Raw genomic sequence first — 14659 nt, 5'->3', positions numbered from 1 at the left:
CCTGTGAGCTTAAACTGGTGGGCACATGATGGGCACCCAGTATATAGTTGTTGAATTAGTCAACGAGGGAATGAGTCAAGTCACTTTTATATATCAAGTTTATCATTTTAATGGGTGAAGTGGATTCAGATCACATTGTACAGAGGACATAAAATATCTAGTAGTTAAACATGTCTTGATTAAGTAATCATGAAGTAGTTAACTGGTCAAATGAATCTGCTGAATCCAAAAGGGCAGAGGGTTTTTGGTATAAGTTGTACAGTGTTCCTTGTGTTACCAAGGACAAAGGGTTAGTAAACAGGATCGAAACCCATCTGGGTTCTAGTTACATGTCTCTGTCTTTTTATTCTTTTTTTTTTTTATGAGCTAGTGTCGTATCTGCTTTCAGCAGAATCAGACCATAGTTGGAACCTGACTTCACAGAGAGTCCTACTTCTGTGTATGGCAGGGCCACAGTGGAGAGAGGGTTCCACGACAAGAGCTCACCTGACTTCACAGAGAGTCCTACTTCTGTGTATGGCAGGGCCACAGTGGAGAGAGGGTTCCACGACAAGAGCTCCTGTAAGCCAGCATGGACCATGCGAAATGTGTAATCACAGCTGCCGTACCTGAGATTTCAAAGGTGGTCAACATCTGCCTCTAAGTGTCTCTTCTCTTCTGATCAACCAAAAGTCAGAAGTTGTTTCTGGAGAGGAGAGTCAGTCCCACCAGTGGAGAGATCAGAGAAGCCACTGAGACCTGTTCCCAGGCTGTATTCCGATGCCCAGACTTGTGAGTGAGCAGGTGGGATCCTTCCCTAGTCCAGGCTGTTGTATCCTTAGGTTATGGAGTGGAGAGCCACCCAAACTCACTTCTCCTTATTAGTTCTGTGTTGAGAATAATGATTCCACTTCAGTTTTGGGTGATAGGAGTTAATAAGATAAGTCCACATTCTTAACAGCTGTCACCTGGTTCTTCTTACGAGAAGAAAACTCTATTTGTGAAAATATGTACCTTGAAAATTCACTGAAGGGCACAAGGTGGAACAGGAGAGTATGCTGGTGGCTAGACCCAAGGTAGCAGAGGGGAATGGTGAAGTTGGGACTGTGCTGCAAAGAGAGGAATTTGTTGAGCTCTTTCCAGGGAGGTAAACAGAGAAAGGACAGAGGAGAGAGGAGCTTGCTGATGCTGCATAGCTGGGTGAAGGGACCTATGGAAATAGTCCAGTGGTGGGATGGCCAAAGATAATTTAAGAAGGAAGATGTTTACTGTTCAATTGGAAGTTGTTTGCCTTTTTTTGGAAACTCCATTTGTGCCTCTCTTTAAATAACTGACAAAGTCTCTTACATTCATGGATGCACTGTGTGAGTTGTACAATGAGTGGGGAACTCAAGAAAGCTAGAGCTTCTCATGGTGAAATCTGATCTTCTAGATGGAGATCAGAGAGAGCTGTGGAAATAGTAGTGCAGCTTTCGGAAGGCACTGCCTGCTTCTCTGGTGCAATCCCCACTTTCTGATGTTCCTTGGTTTGGGGTCTGGTTTGCCTTCCCTTGCTTCTGTGACCTTGTGGGAGACCAGTTCTGCATTTCTACCCCTGGGGGCTATTGTACCTCATCCAGCATCTGAACTCAGGAGACCTCTGATCACTCAGGAGAGGGAGTGAGGCATGGCTGATATTCTGAGAGATGGTTTTCTGAGCATGAGTATGAGTGGGGCACTTTTTCGAAGATCTTGTATGATCACATGAATTTAAACAGGTAATGATTTATGGCATATCAAGTAATATTAAAAAGGTCATTTCACTCAGGAAAGGAAGAAGGCAATAAAAGATTCATTATTAGCTGAATTTTAAACTCCAGAAGCAGGGCCTTGAAAATATCTTTTTATGCTGCAAATGTCAAAGTCAGCATATACATTTCTGGAGGAAATAATTACCAATGCTAATATAAGGCAATTTTTAAAAATTTTAAATATTTCTACTGAATCTATTTTGCTGCTTCAGAATCTGCTAAATATTAATTAGGCAGAATTGTAAGGTAGGAATATGGTTTATATGTGGACACTGACCTTTTGACTTCACTCTAACAGTTGCTTAATATTCTCCTATAACGAAATTGTTTCCAGTAATGAAATTGCATTGCAGAAACTTTCTAGGTTATCTGAAGCCAAATAAGACACCAAGAATAACAAAGTAATTCTTGCAGGACAGAGGGCTGCTCTAGACAAGATAGTCATGGTTGTGTGATATTGGGAATGTATTCTCTCCCATAGACGATGCTACTTAGCAGGTTCATGGTGCTCCAGCTGAGTCTGGAGGTGGGAATAGTAGTGGAAATAGAGGGCTGAGAGGGTCAGGGATACAATTGTTTGCTTGACTGGAATAGCTATAGAATTTATAGCCCATAGTTAAGTTTGGTGAAGGTTTATTTACAAAATGACTGAACATACATGTTTTCATACCATGCTGATTATTGAATGAAAATTGCTTACAAACACCTGCAGTGATCTGCCATTGTGGTCTATTCAGTCCTGCCCTTGGACTTTCTTTTTGGAACAGTGCCCCCTTTCTTTTGGGAATGGTTCTAGCTTTCAGGGGTTGTTTCCTCCTTCCTTATATGACCCTGTCTCTTCCTTACTCCCATCCTTTCTCTTACCTGGACCACAGCATATTGGCCTGGAGTGGACACCTGCCTCAAGTTGGTCATTCTCCTCAAATTTTCTTCTTCTTTTTTTTATTCAATGAGGGGAGGGGAGGCAGAGACAGACTACCACATGCACCCCAACTGGGATCCACCCAGCAAGTGCACTAGGGGGCCATGTTTTGCCCATCTGGGACATTGCTCCATTGCTTAGCAACTGAGCTCTTCTTAGCACACGAGGTGGAGTCCATAGAGCCATCATCAGCACCTGGGGCCAACTCGCTCCAATCGAGCCATGGCTGTGGGAGGGGAAGGGGGGGAGAGGGGGGGGAAGAGAAGCAAGAGGGGAAGGGGTGGAGAAGCAGATGGGCGCTTCTCCTGTGTGCCCTGACCAGGAATCGAACCTGGGACTTCCACATGCTGGGCTGACATTCTACCACTGAGCCAATCGGCCAGGGCTAAAATTTTCAAGTGAATTGGGAAAGTGGCAGTTACTGTTGGCTGGGAATTTATAAGATGTGATGTTGTGGAGCTTCTATTGCCTGTTTTGCTGCCTCGAGAAGGAAGCCTAGTGGGAGGGTCAGGTCATGGAGAGAGCATATTCCTGTAGTTTGAGTGTTCACTCCCTTAATACAGGCTGCTTTAGCCTGCTTCCTATATATTTTTATTATGCTTAATCTCATCTAAGCAGGGTCTGTCACATACCACAAAGAATCCTGATGAACACATGGACACTGTACATAAGAAAGATGGTTTTATTAGAGGCTAATGGCTGTTGGCACAAAAAGTAATTCTGAGGTTTATAACACTAAACTGGTTGGTTGTTGGACATGACTCAGGAAAATGGACTTGTGTCTGCAGAAATCCTATTGATTGATTGAGTGATTGATTGCCTTGGAATATACACTTGAGGCTGTTTACTGGCAATATAGCCAACTAGGGAAAGTTTATGTCCCGTCTTAAACCTCCCCAGCCCTGTCAGTACTCTCTTGATGACCAGCTAAAGATTTGATAAAGTCCTTTCCACTGAAGTGAAATTCATTGATAATGGCTATTTTGTTGCCCTTTCCAGTTAGTACTTACCTTTTAATTCATTGGAGCAAGTTATTTATGAATTTAAGGCCCTATAGTAAGAAGAGGGGGGATATGACTTTTTGTGATAGCGTTTTGCCATGTGCTAGATATTGCTGCTGCTGTCACACTTAATCTCATTGCATCAATCTTAGAACAATGTTATGAGGTAGATATTATTATCCTTATTTTACAGGAGAGAAAAAACTAAGCACAGAGAAGTTAAGCAGCTTGGCTAAATTCATATAGCTCAGAGGATATAACTCAGAAGACAATAACCAGCACTGCTTCCTTCAAATTAGGCTCTTTGCCTGTATGAGTTACCTCCTTATCTGCCTTTAGGTGGGAAGTGGGCAGTGGTTGCTATGGTAACCCTAGGGACCCTAAAGCTTTTGGCATCTTGTCACGCATCCTGATTAACCCAGCTGTGGAAGAGCCTTGCTATCAACCAAGAATCACTGAATGACACACACAAAAGGAACGTAGCTTGCTTGTCTGCCATTTTGACCAAAGCCTAATTCCTTGGGTTTATTGGGAATTGTCAGATGTTACTTTGCAGTGATTGAGAGCCTCTGGGTCTCTAAATGACTTCTTATGATTCTGAATCCTAGAGGTAGGTGTACTGGAGATAGCTCAGAGCTGAAACCTCTAAAGCAGGGGTAGTCAACCTTTTTATACCTACCGCCCTCTTTTGTATCTCTGTTAGTAGTAAAATTTTCTAACCGGCCACCAGTTCCACAGTAATGGTGATTTATAAAGTAGGGAAGTAACTTTACTTTATAAAATTGATAAAGCAGAGTTCAGCAAGTTAAAGCATATAATAATAATTACTTACCAAGTACTTTATGTTAGATTTTCGCTAAGTTTGGCAGAATAAATCTTATAAAACAATGTACTATATAGTTAAATCTATCTTTTTATTTATACTTTGGTTGCTGCGCTACTGCCTGCCATGAAAGCTGGAATGCCCCCTAATGAATGGTAGGGACCAGGTTGACCACCACTGCTCTAAAGGGACTAGGATCATGCTCTTGCTTACATATTAATATATTAATAATCAACACCTCATCATTAATTCCATTTTAATGGTATCTGGGTTAATTAGTATAGTAATATAGTATTGATATTTCCTACTAAGTTGAATTAAGTCTATATGGATTAAAATATTTTCTAAGAGTTTTAAAAATCTTTGAAGTTAAAAGAAATATTGATTGATTTTAGAGAGAGGGATAGAGACAGAGAGAGTGAAACATCGATTTGTTGTTCCACTTATTTATGTATTCATTGGTTGATTCCTGTATGTGTCCTGACTGGGCATCAAACCCACAATCTTGGTATATTAGGATCATGTTCTAACCAACTGAGCTATCTAGCCAGGGCTCTAAGTGTTTTAAATATCACTTTGTATATTTCAGAGACTTATAAAAAGTGTCCTATATTTGCTAGCTTCCTAAGTAGACACTAATGCCATCAGGAAATAAAGGTGCATGAATTTTAAGTGGTCCACAGTTGGGAAACAATACACCTCTCGATGACGGGACAAATCTGTGTATATACGGGTGGTGTTTTATTTTTCTACCTGGACTGTGACCCAGTATATAATACTGGGGTTGACACCCCATCATTAGGGTTCATGAATATTTAGAATCAGAGGCTTATAAGAGACAATGAGAAGAAGACATACTAGCTGTAGGACTTTGATCCTCATTTTTCTTGGCCTTAGAATGATGTGATTGAGAGAAATGATTTTCAGGTTTAGTTTCAGCTTAAAACCTGAAATTCTCTAATACCAAATAATTGGAGATTTGTTTGCTCGTGTCTGATCACAGAGCCTTTTAGAAATAGAAGAAAACACCACAGATTTTGTTGTTCACTGTGTTGGGATAGGCTCTGAGGCAGGAAGGTCCACAGAGAGCCTCGGCTTCCTTTCTCTGATGACTTGCCTCCCATTTCCTTCAATGATGGGCAGAGATATTAATCTCTATTGTGTTTCAGCTTTTGTGGTTTCTTTCGTGAACAGCATCATAGTGGGTGTCAAGAACTATGTGGCAATTATGCTGTAGCATCATGTAATATGTGTGCATTGGAGAATAATAGTTTTAGAAGCACTTAAGTATAATTGTGTTTAGACAGGAGGTGCTTCGTAAGTGATGGCAGCCCCATACCTCTGCATGTCATGTTTAAGCTCATTCACAGCAGGGACTGTGTTTGGCATTCTGCGATGTGTGCTGGTTTCTTGATCCTTCCTCTACACAGCACTTATGGGAGAACCTCTGCCAGGTGATAATGATGATTTATTTTAATTTAGAGGATAAAAAGTATTTGAAAAAAAATTTTCTTTGAGAAGAAACAATTGAGAAATGGTTTAAGCATTTGAGAGTAGTATGTCAAGAATTATCTTACTAAAATTGGGAACAGTATCTAATTCCAGTGAGGATATATATATATTCATTTTCTAGGCAGTATATATGCTAATTCATATCAAACATTCCACATTTTAGGAACAGGCATCACTTCCATTAATCTTTTCCTTCCCATACCTATTCCACTACCTCGGTCTAGGCATTTATTACCACTGTTCTGGGTTATTGTAGCAGTCTTCTAGATTTTCTCCTGGCTCGCTCACACTCTTTTCTAAACATCACCTTGCACCTTGACAGATACTAGACCAAACCCAGCTATGATCAGGTCAAAACCTTTACAGGCTTCCTGCTGTTTAGGAAGTAAAATCCAAACGTTGTGCTTAGCAGTGAAGGTGCACAGCAGTCTGGTGGGATTCCAGCCTTGTCCTCCTTTACTTTCCAGCCAGTACTCTGAGTCCTAGAGGATTCAACTGCCTGCTTTATGTGGTGATTCTCTGTTCTTTCCTTCACAGACATCTGCTTGTGCCACTTCTTCATATACTGTTCTCCTGTTTTATAATCAAGTCGAGCACAACCGTTCGGGCCTTTTCAAAAACCCTTGACTCTATTTGCTCTTTCTAATTCACGCGTTTGGAGTTACTTTCCTTCCTGTAACTCTGCTAGAATATGGAAACTCACTGAAAGTATTGTGATTGTTCCTTCATGTCGTTGTTGTTTCTTGTATATGTATGTCCTTACGTTATATCCTTTTACTAGATTGTAACTTTTTGGGGTCGGGGCAGTGTTTTTTGGTTTTATTTTCCCTTTGTACCTTGTACAGGGTTGGCTTTGATAACTGCCATGGATAATTTGCATGGGCCAGTGGATGAAGGGTTTTGTTTGTGCTGAAACCCCTTTCTTTGACCTAGAAATCTCTCACTAACTAGAGGTTGGTGAGTTTTGAGAGATATTGGGTATATGTAGATGTGTTATTCTGCTGTTAGGTAAATTGTTAACCACTGATATTCTAAGCCTGACTCCATTTTTTTGATTGCTGATCCTGTCTATTATTTCTAGCCTAATTTTTAAAATACTAGATGTATATATCTTTAGAAATTATCATGAGCATTTGTTAGTGAGAGAATGTTGAATCAAAGCCATTATGTGAAAGTTTAATTCAGTAAGTATTTTAAATAACTATTATGGAGCCTGTTTGAGTTAGGGGCTGGAGAGCTAAAACATAAGTAATACATAGCCTCTGTTTTTATAGAAATAGAGAAGAGGATCAATAGATTGCAGCAAGATCACACTGCCTAATAAAATCTCTCTCACAGTCTTCACACTATATGCTACACATATATAGTAAAATTTGTTACATGTTATTGTCAAATGTGGTATTCTGGTTATTCAAATGTTCTAATCTCCAGAAAGTTACCATAGATTTACCAAGTTACAAAGCACTACTAAGCTATAGAGAATTAGCATGAAACGAAAGACAATATCTAACCACACTGGTCTTTGCTCTCGAAGGTATTTCAAGATTTTAAAGTGCCACTGTCATTGTCACTGTAAATATGGGTTAACGTGATATTGATATTGAAAATGTGTTGTAATACCTATGATGAGAAACTTTACTAATAATTGCTACTATTAATTGAATGCCAATTCTGTGTAAGTGTTTAGAAGCTTTCTTTTTTCAATCCTCAGATCCTTTCTGGGATGAGAGGTGGGAAATGTACTCTAATCTGAGGCACAGGGTTAAGTAACTGGCCCACGGTCACTCATGTGACTACTAAGTGATGGAGCTGGGCTTCAAACCCTGAAAATTTGGCTCTAGAATCTGCACTCTTAACCACTAATCTATATTCCTTCTTAATCACTCCAGTATTCTCAAACTTTGGTTTGCCCAGGTATCATTTTATGGCCACAGTCCTAGAGAACTGGGTTCAATCCATCTGGAGTGGGTCCTAGGAGTCTGCATATAAACAAGTGTCTACATGATTCTGTAGTGCTGCAGCTACACTCTGAGAAATACCTATTGTATATGGTAGCTTAGGTTTTTATAATGCATATACATGGACAGAGACATGTTTGTAACGTCATCTCCTACTCCATAAAAATAACTGCTCCAACATAGCGCACTGGGACATATCCTAGACAAAAAGTTAGAACAAGTTTTCCCCTCAAACTGGCGATGTGACTTTGGATAAATCAATGTTAGTCAGGGTTCTCCAGAGGAACAGATCCAATGGAATGTGTATGTACAGAGAAGGAGATTTATTGTTAGCAATTGGCTCATATACTTACAGAAGCTGGAGAGTCCAAAATCTGCAGTCTGGGCCAGCAGGCTTTGGGCCCAGGAGAGCTGATGATGGTGCAGATGATGTCTGCAAGCTATCTTTGGGAAAATTCTTTCTTGCTCAGGGAGCCCACTCTTTCTTTTTTCTGTTTATGCCTTCAAGTAATTGGATGAGGCCTATCCACATTATGGAGGGCATTCTGCTTTACCCCAAATTCACTGATTTAAATGTTAATCTCATCAGAACACCCTCCAAGGCCCTGGCCGGTTAGCTCAGCGGTAGAGCGTCGGCCTGGCGTGCGGGGGACCCGGGTTCGATTCCTGGCCAGGGCACATAGGAGAAGCGCCCATTTGCTTCTCCACCCCCCCTCCTTCCTCTCTGTCTCTCTCTTCCCCTCCCACAGCCAAGGCTCCATTGGAGCAAAGATGGCCCGGGCGCTGGGGATGGCTCCTTGGCCTCTGCCCCAGGTGCTAGAAGTGGCTTTGGTCGCGGCAGAGCGACACCACGGAGGGGCAGAGCATCGCCCCCTGGTGGGCAGAGCGTCGCCCCTGGTGGGCGTGCCGGGTGGATCCCGGGTCGGGCGCATGCGGGAGTCTGACTGTCTCTCCCTGTTTCCAGCTTCAGAAAAATACAAAAAAACAAAACAAACAAACAAAACAAAACAAAAACACCCTCCAAGCTGACACATTAAATTAAACATCACATCACTCAAGCCCTCTGGGTCCTATGGGTAAAATTCCACTGGTGAAATCCTCAGAGATTGGGCTAAGTGATCATGATTATATAAAAGACACACTGAATGGGTGGCTAGTGGGACACACCTGACAACTGAAGGCTCTGGATTGGCTGACCCAGACTTGTTCTATCCAATTTGTTTTTTTAAAATTTGAATTACTGTTAGCTGCTAACAAAATTCACATGAAAATCTGTATTTCAGGTTTCATGAAAAAAATTGATGATCTGGCAACATTGTATGGCCACAACGTAGCTGAGTCACACATGTCACCTGTAGGAGGGGTCTGCTGTCTCTATCACTCCTCCTCCCTGTATCTCACTCACTTGGTTCATGGCATTTATCTCATTTCTGTGAGCTGCTGAGCCCTGGTAGGCATCTGAGCTCTGGACCCTTGTTTTACTAGCTATGTGGCAGCTCCACCTGTCTGTTTAAAAATGACAAAGAGAGAAACACATGAAAGCCTGTGCTTGGTTGGGAAATAAGCTATTTCTTCATTATGTGTGGGGAGGTTTACCTTCTTTCAAATTATTAAAGGAGATGCTTTTATATGCCTGCCATCTTTTTTGGTTAGGAGATAATACGGATTGTGAGCTGGGTTTTTCAGAGTCACTGAGTGGGGTCACTGGATAAGAAGATGGAGGAACATTGATGTAAAAAGAGACTGTGCTAATTTTGCACAGGGTGGAATTAATGAAACAAGCAGTTTAAAATGTGAGTGTTGTCTTTTCTATAGCAAGGCTAGCTTTATAGGAAAAACAATGAATAGTTGTTTAATAGTATGATTTCAGAGGTAAAATAGCCTCGTAACTTCCCCAGTTGTTCTCTGGATGCTGCCATTACCTCATAGGGACAAAGCATTTTATTTCATAATGGGAGAAAGAAAGTGGAGACCCCTGAGAGTAGCGACATGAACTAAACTGCCACAGGAACTAAGTGGCGGTATTAGATCTGTATTGCAAACACATTTTGATGGGGGACTAGAGAAAAAATGAAACTCAGTGGTCTTCTAAGTCTGAAAATAGTAGGAGGAAGAAAGGTACAGAAAGGGGAGGCTTAGAGAACTAGGATTGACTTCCCTGACTGCTTAGTATAGAGCTCCAATCACATCCTTTTTTTTTTCATGTTAGCATGCCTATGGCCACCTTTTTTTTTTTTTTTTTTTGACAAAATATATATAAATTGCCTTCAGGGCCTTGAAAATTTATTCCATCAGGCATATGGTTTGCAAACATGCTCTACTTTTCTGTGTTAAAAAATGTATTTCAGATGTATAGCATTATTATGGTTTCTCTAGAAGTCATCCTTCATAAAATAACTCACGAATGTTAGAACCTTTGTCAGTTTCTTGGCAAACAGTGTTCAATTATATATTTATGTTCCACAAGACACAACGATTTTAGAAGTATCCTGGAATGTTTCCAGATTTGATTTTGGAACTCAGGGTTTGGTTATTCTTTATTAATCCCAATCAATAACAGTTTATAATAGTCATAAATGTGTTAGCTCTAAATGGCTACTGTATTCCATTTCAGCAAGAATGTTTTTGCTGTAACTTTTCCCAGAGTGTATATTTGAATATAGAATTTTGTGTGCCCTGATACTTGGACTCCTGTAGATAATTTGTATGAAAACCATCCAGAGAGAGAATGTGTGTGTTTTAATGTCTAATGTTAGATTTTCTTCTTGGGAGGCATACACTTGCCTCTAGATTTTCCATTCTTAGAACATTTCTTATTTTTTTCTCTTTCTATTAATTTTAACATATTAAAGTCATCATTAGCTCTAACCAGTTGCTTATTTCCATCTTGAATTAGATTTATAGTTTTCTTATTTTTAAATTCATCCAGTAGTTTATTTCTAAATTCCTTTTCCTTTAACTTGTAGAAAGAGAAATATTATAGTTAGCAAAAGTTTTATGCTTCCTATGCTGTCTTTTGGAGTAATTTTAGTAAATTACTGACTATAGCTCTTGGAAGATTGCTTATTATGCCATTCCGTTAGGAACTGTAGTCCTGTTTGGCTCAGAGACAAAATAAGCTTTGGTTCTAGGGCCATGACAGTTAACATCTTTTTCCTCCAACAAGATTATAGATTCTATGTGAGAAGTAGTTTTAAAAATGAAACTTTAGAGCGGGGGAGCTGTTTGTTATCTCCAAGGATAGGTGATAATGGTGCTTTCTCTTGGCCCAAAGGATGAGATACTTTCTGCCTCTCCATTCAGGTTAAGGATGGAAAATAACAAGAAATATATTGTTTTACAAAAATAAATAAATGGACTGGGAAGGAGACTGTATTTGTTTAAAGAAGTCATTCTAATATAAGTATCAGTATGAATAATTTGTGCTTGAGTAATAGATGTGATTAAATTATCCTTGGAATTTAAATGGCATAGTATTTTGTAAAGCTTTTCTTTTTAAATGAGAGAAAAATGAATTGTAAAAGATGCGATGTCCTGAAAAAAAACAACTCTGCTTCAAAATAACTTGCAAATTTTGTTTCATAACTCCTTATCTTTATTCTTGTTCTCCTATCCTTTTAAAAATATATAAACAGAAAAGGAAAGATGGTCCATGTATTCATGTGTCATTTAGAGTGTCAGTGGACAGACCACCCAGAGTACTCAGGAGGAGACTACTGATGCTCAGGATCACCATGTGCAGTGTGGGGCATTGAAAGAGGCGTTAAATACATATGGTTTGTCTGTGTTACCAAATAACCAACCACAGGTGGATTACCCATGGTGGTTTTAAAATCTCTAGTTAGTTTTTTTCTTTAACTCAGAATTCTTCTGGACCACCGTCATTGTGTGCTGACTGATGCCAGCCAATTTCTTGTACCCGCGTACGCCCTAGAGTAGAGTAGCGGAACCAGACTTGGACGAAGCGTTTGCTGCTCCAGCTTGGAAAGGGAAGCGGCTGGGAGTTGAGCAGGTGCTGACATAAGGGAACCCCAGGGAGAGTTTGTCCCTGCAGCCCTATGAAATCTTTTTTACTATGTTTTTGTTTGTTTGTTTTTTTGTTTTGTTTTTTACTGCATGGGAGAATTATCATGTTATATTAGGGATTTCGTTCACTTTTTGTTCATTCATTGATAATTGTTTTAAGTTTAGAAGTAACCTGGATATCAATGAATACATACTGGAAACTGGAATACATTCTAACCTGAATAGTTAGAACTGAAATTATAAGTCTGCTTAAAAGTAGAAACATTGCTTTCCATTTTATTTAATTTATTTTAGGAATTTCTTTAATGACTCTCCGATGACTTGTCCTCATATTTATTATCTACCTTTCAGTTTAAAAAGTTCTGTCTTTCTCATGGTCATAAGTGAAAAGATAAGAAACCCAGAGGAAAAATTACGTATTTACTCTTAATTTATTTTTAATATTAAGAAAATGTCAGCGCTTTCAAAATGCTTTATAATGTACATGTACTTTGGATTATTTTATTCAATAGAAAGAAGTATGGAAAGAAATTATGTTTTCTCATGTAGTTCAAAGACCCAATCTATCTAAGCTGGGAAAGTTACAGCCATCTTGAGTGATGTTCAGTGTCTGCCTTGTAAGGCCACTTCCTTCTCACGCTGAGCTCCTCCTCTCTCAGCTTCCTGCTGGTCACGTGTGTCTGGCTGAGGAACTTCTAGTCAATGTAGCCATTATTCAGCTCAGTTGTCTTTCACTTGTTATTCCAGTGATAATTTGTTAGAGGTAAGATAACTTACCTCTATGAGTATTTCTAGAATTTCATTCAGTAGTTCTGTTTATTTTCATAGCCGCAATCTAATAGTTACACGATAAAAATACCCTAGAAGAACCAAACTATGTAGCAGTGAATAAAAATGTGTGAGAGAATTTATGCATTCAACATATCTGGCAGAAAAATTAAAGTTAAAATGCTAGGTAGAGCAATCTTCTTGTTAAAATATCAATTCCTTTCCTTTAAAAAAAAATTAGAGTCTACCAAGAGATACAGAATCATAAGGCTGTGAGTAGGTAGTAGTTGTGTTTGGGCTGTTACAGTGGGGGTTATCCTCAAGGCCACATACATCTGCTTCACTGCTGCTTGCACTCTGCTGGGTTTGGATCCTTCTTTGCATCACTGCATCATTTTCCTCATCTTCTTCTTCCCCTTCCTCATCTGCTTCTTCACCTTCTTCATCATCATCATCATCATCATCATCATCTTCAACAGCTTCTCCAGTAAAGTACAACACTGATGTTGGGATTATATGCTCATGTAAAAAGTGGCCAATTTCAAAGTCTGCAGCAAGGATAGCTTCAGCAGCATCATCCAGATCTCTGCTCTCAGGAACTTCAGGAGGGGCAAAAAAATTAAAGAAAGAGTCATTGGAAACTGTTTTGGTCACAGTACAAACTGTCCCATGTCCCTTGTGTTTCTGCTTCTTTTTAATGGTTTTCAAAGTGACATTCTTCCCTTTTTTTCAATCTATCTGGCACCCTGTACAACCTATAATTTCTGGTCCATCGAAAGAAAAGGGATCAGAATCATCTGGTTCTGACCTCATCCTATATGTCTTTGTCAATACCTCATTTGTGAAATGTTCATTGGGTTCAAAGTGAAATTCTAAAACAAAGCTCATAGGCTGGCCAGCATCTGAGAACTTCACTGTCATATCTTTCAAGTGCTTCAGACAGAATAGGTTCATCATGTTCCTGAACCATATCGCTGAGCAAGTCAACATTCTTATAAACAGTCAACCAAAATTCAGGAATTCCCTTGGGGTCTTGTTTTTCTTCATCCTTTTTCTCAACTTCAACCTTGGCCTTTTCTTTCAGTTCCTCCAAAATTTCATCTTCCTCATCTGCTTTCCATTCACATTCTTCTTCTGTAGGTTCATAAATTGCATTAATGATCCCGAATCGCTTATCAAATAGAGGCTGATAGAGAACAGCATACTTTCTTTCAAGATCATGGTCTTCCTCATAGAACGTGGCTTCTATATGTGCACATTTAACCTGAAGGTTTTTGAGGGCATTCACGCATATTTTAACTACCTTAAGCAAGCCTTCAATGCTTCCTGGTGGTGTTTCTATCAGACCATCAAGTGTTTCTTGAAGGGCTGCAAGAATCTGGGGATTTTGCATCATCTGAACAGTCAGCTGACATGCTTTGATTTTTGCTTCTTCAGAAGTTTCTTCTTCTTCTACTTCTTCAACATCATCCAAATCTTGATCAAGTTCAGACTGTTCTTTGTTGTCAATGTCTGCCATGTTGTAAGAATTCCAAATATCGATGGCTAGCACAGGGAGCCAGGTGGCCGGAGCTGCGCAGTCAGTGACTCAGGGAAGTGGCCGGAGGCTCAGGAGGCGGCGCCGCGAGCAGATGGTGCTAAAAAAGACCCTATTTCTAGAATTTCAAGGCTCTAAAATTTATCTGCTTTTTAAGGGTTTAAAAATCAAGCTGTTTTCTGACTTGGAGAGGCGCTCCAGGAAAACGAACTCTACCATTGTTGGAGCCTGCAAATGCTAACAAGCCCGACTACCAACGAGACTGAGGCCTAGGATATGTCATTGCCATAGCAACACATCAACTGCAAATTTCTACCTAAGTGTGCCACAGGGGCAGAGCCTG

The 14659-nt window shown here is 39.8% G+C and overlaps 1 protein-coding gene and 1 pseudogene across 1 annotated transcript in view; one reads left to right on the top strand and one right to left on the bottom strand.

Moving 5' to 3' along the window:
- PLCL1 (phospholipase C like 1 (inactive)) overlaps nucleotides 1-14659 on the top strand; it is a 387263-nt gene that overhangs the window by 159143 nt on the left and 213461 nt on the right. The window lies entirely within an intron of this gene.
- Nucleotides 12832-14423, bottom strand: LOC136337742 (nucleosome assembly protein 1-like 1; annotated as a pseudogene).

Source organism: Saccopteryx bilineata, chromosome 5 (assembly GCF_036850765.1).
Source record: "Saccopteryx bilineata isolate mSacBil1 chromosome 5, mSacBil1_pri_phased_curated, whole genome shotgun sequence".
NCBI classification, from domain to species: Eukaryota; Metazoa; Chordata; class Mammalia; order Chiroptera; family Emballonuridae; genus Saccopteryx; species Saccopteryx bilineata.
Note: the sequence above shows the minus strand (reverse complement) of the source record. Positions and strands in the feature narration are given on the sequence as shown.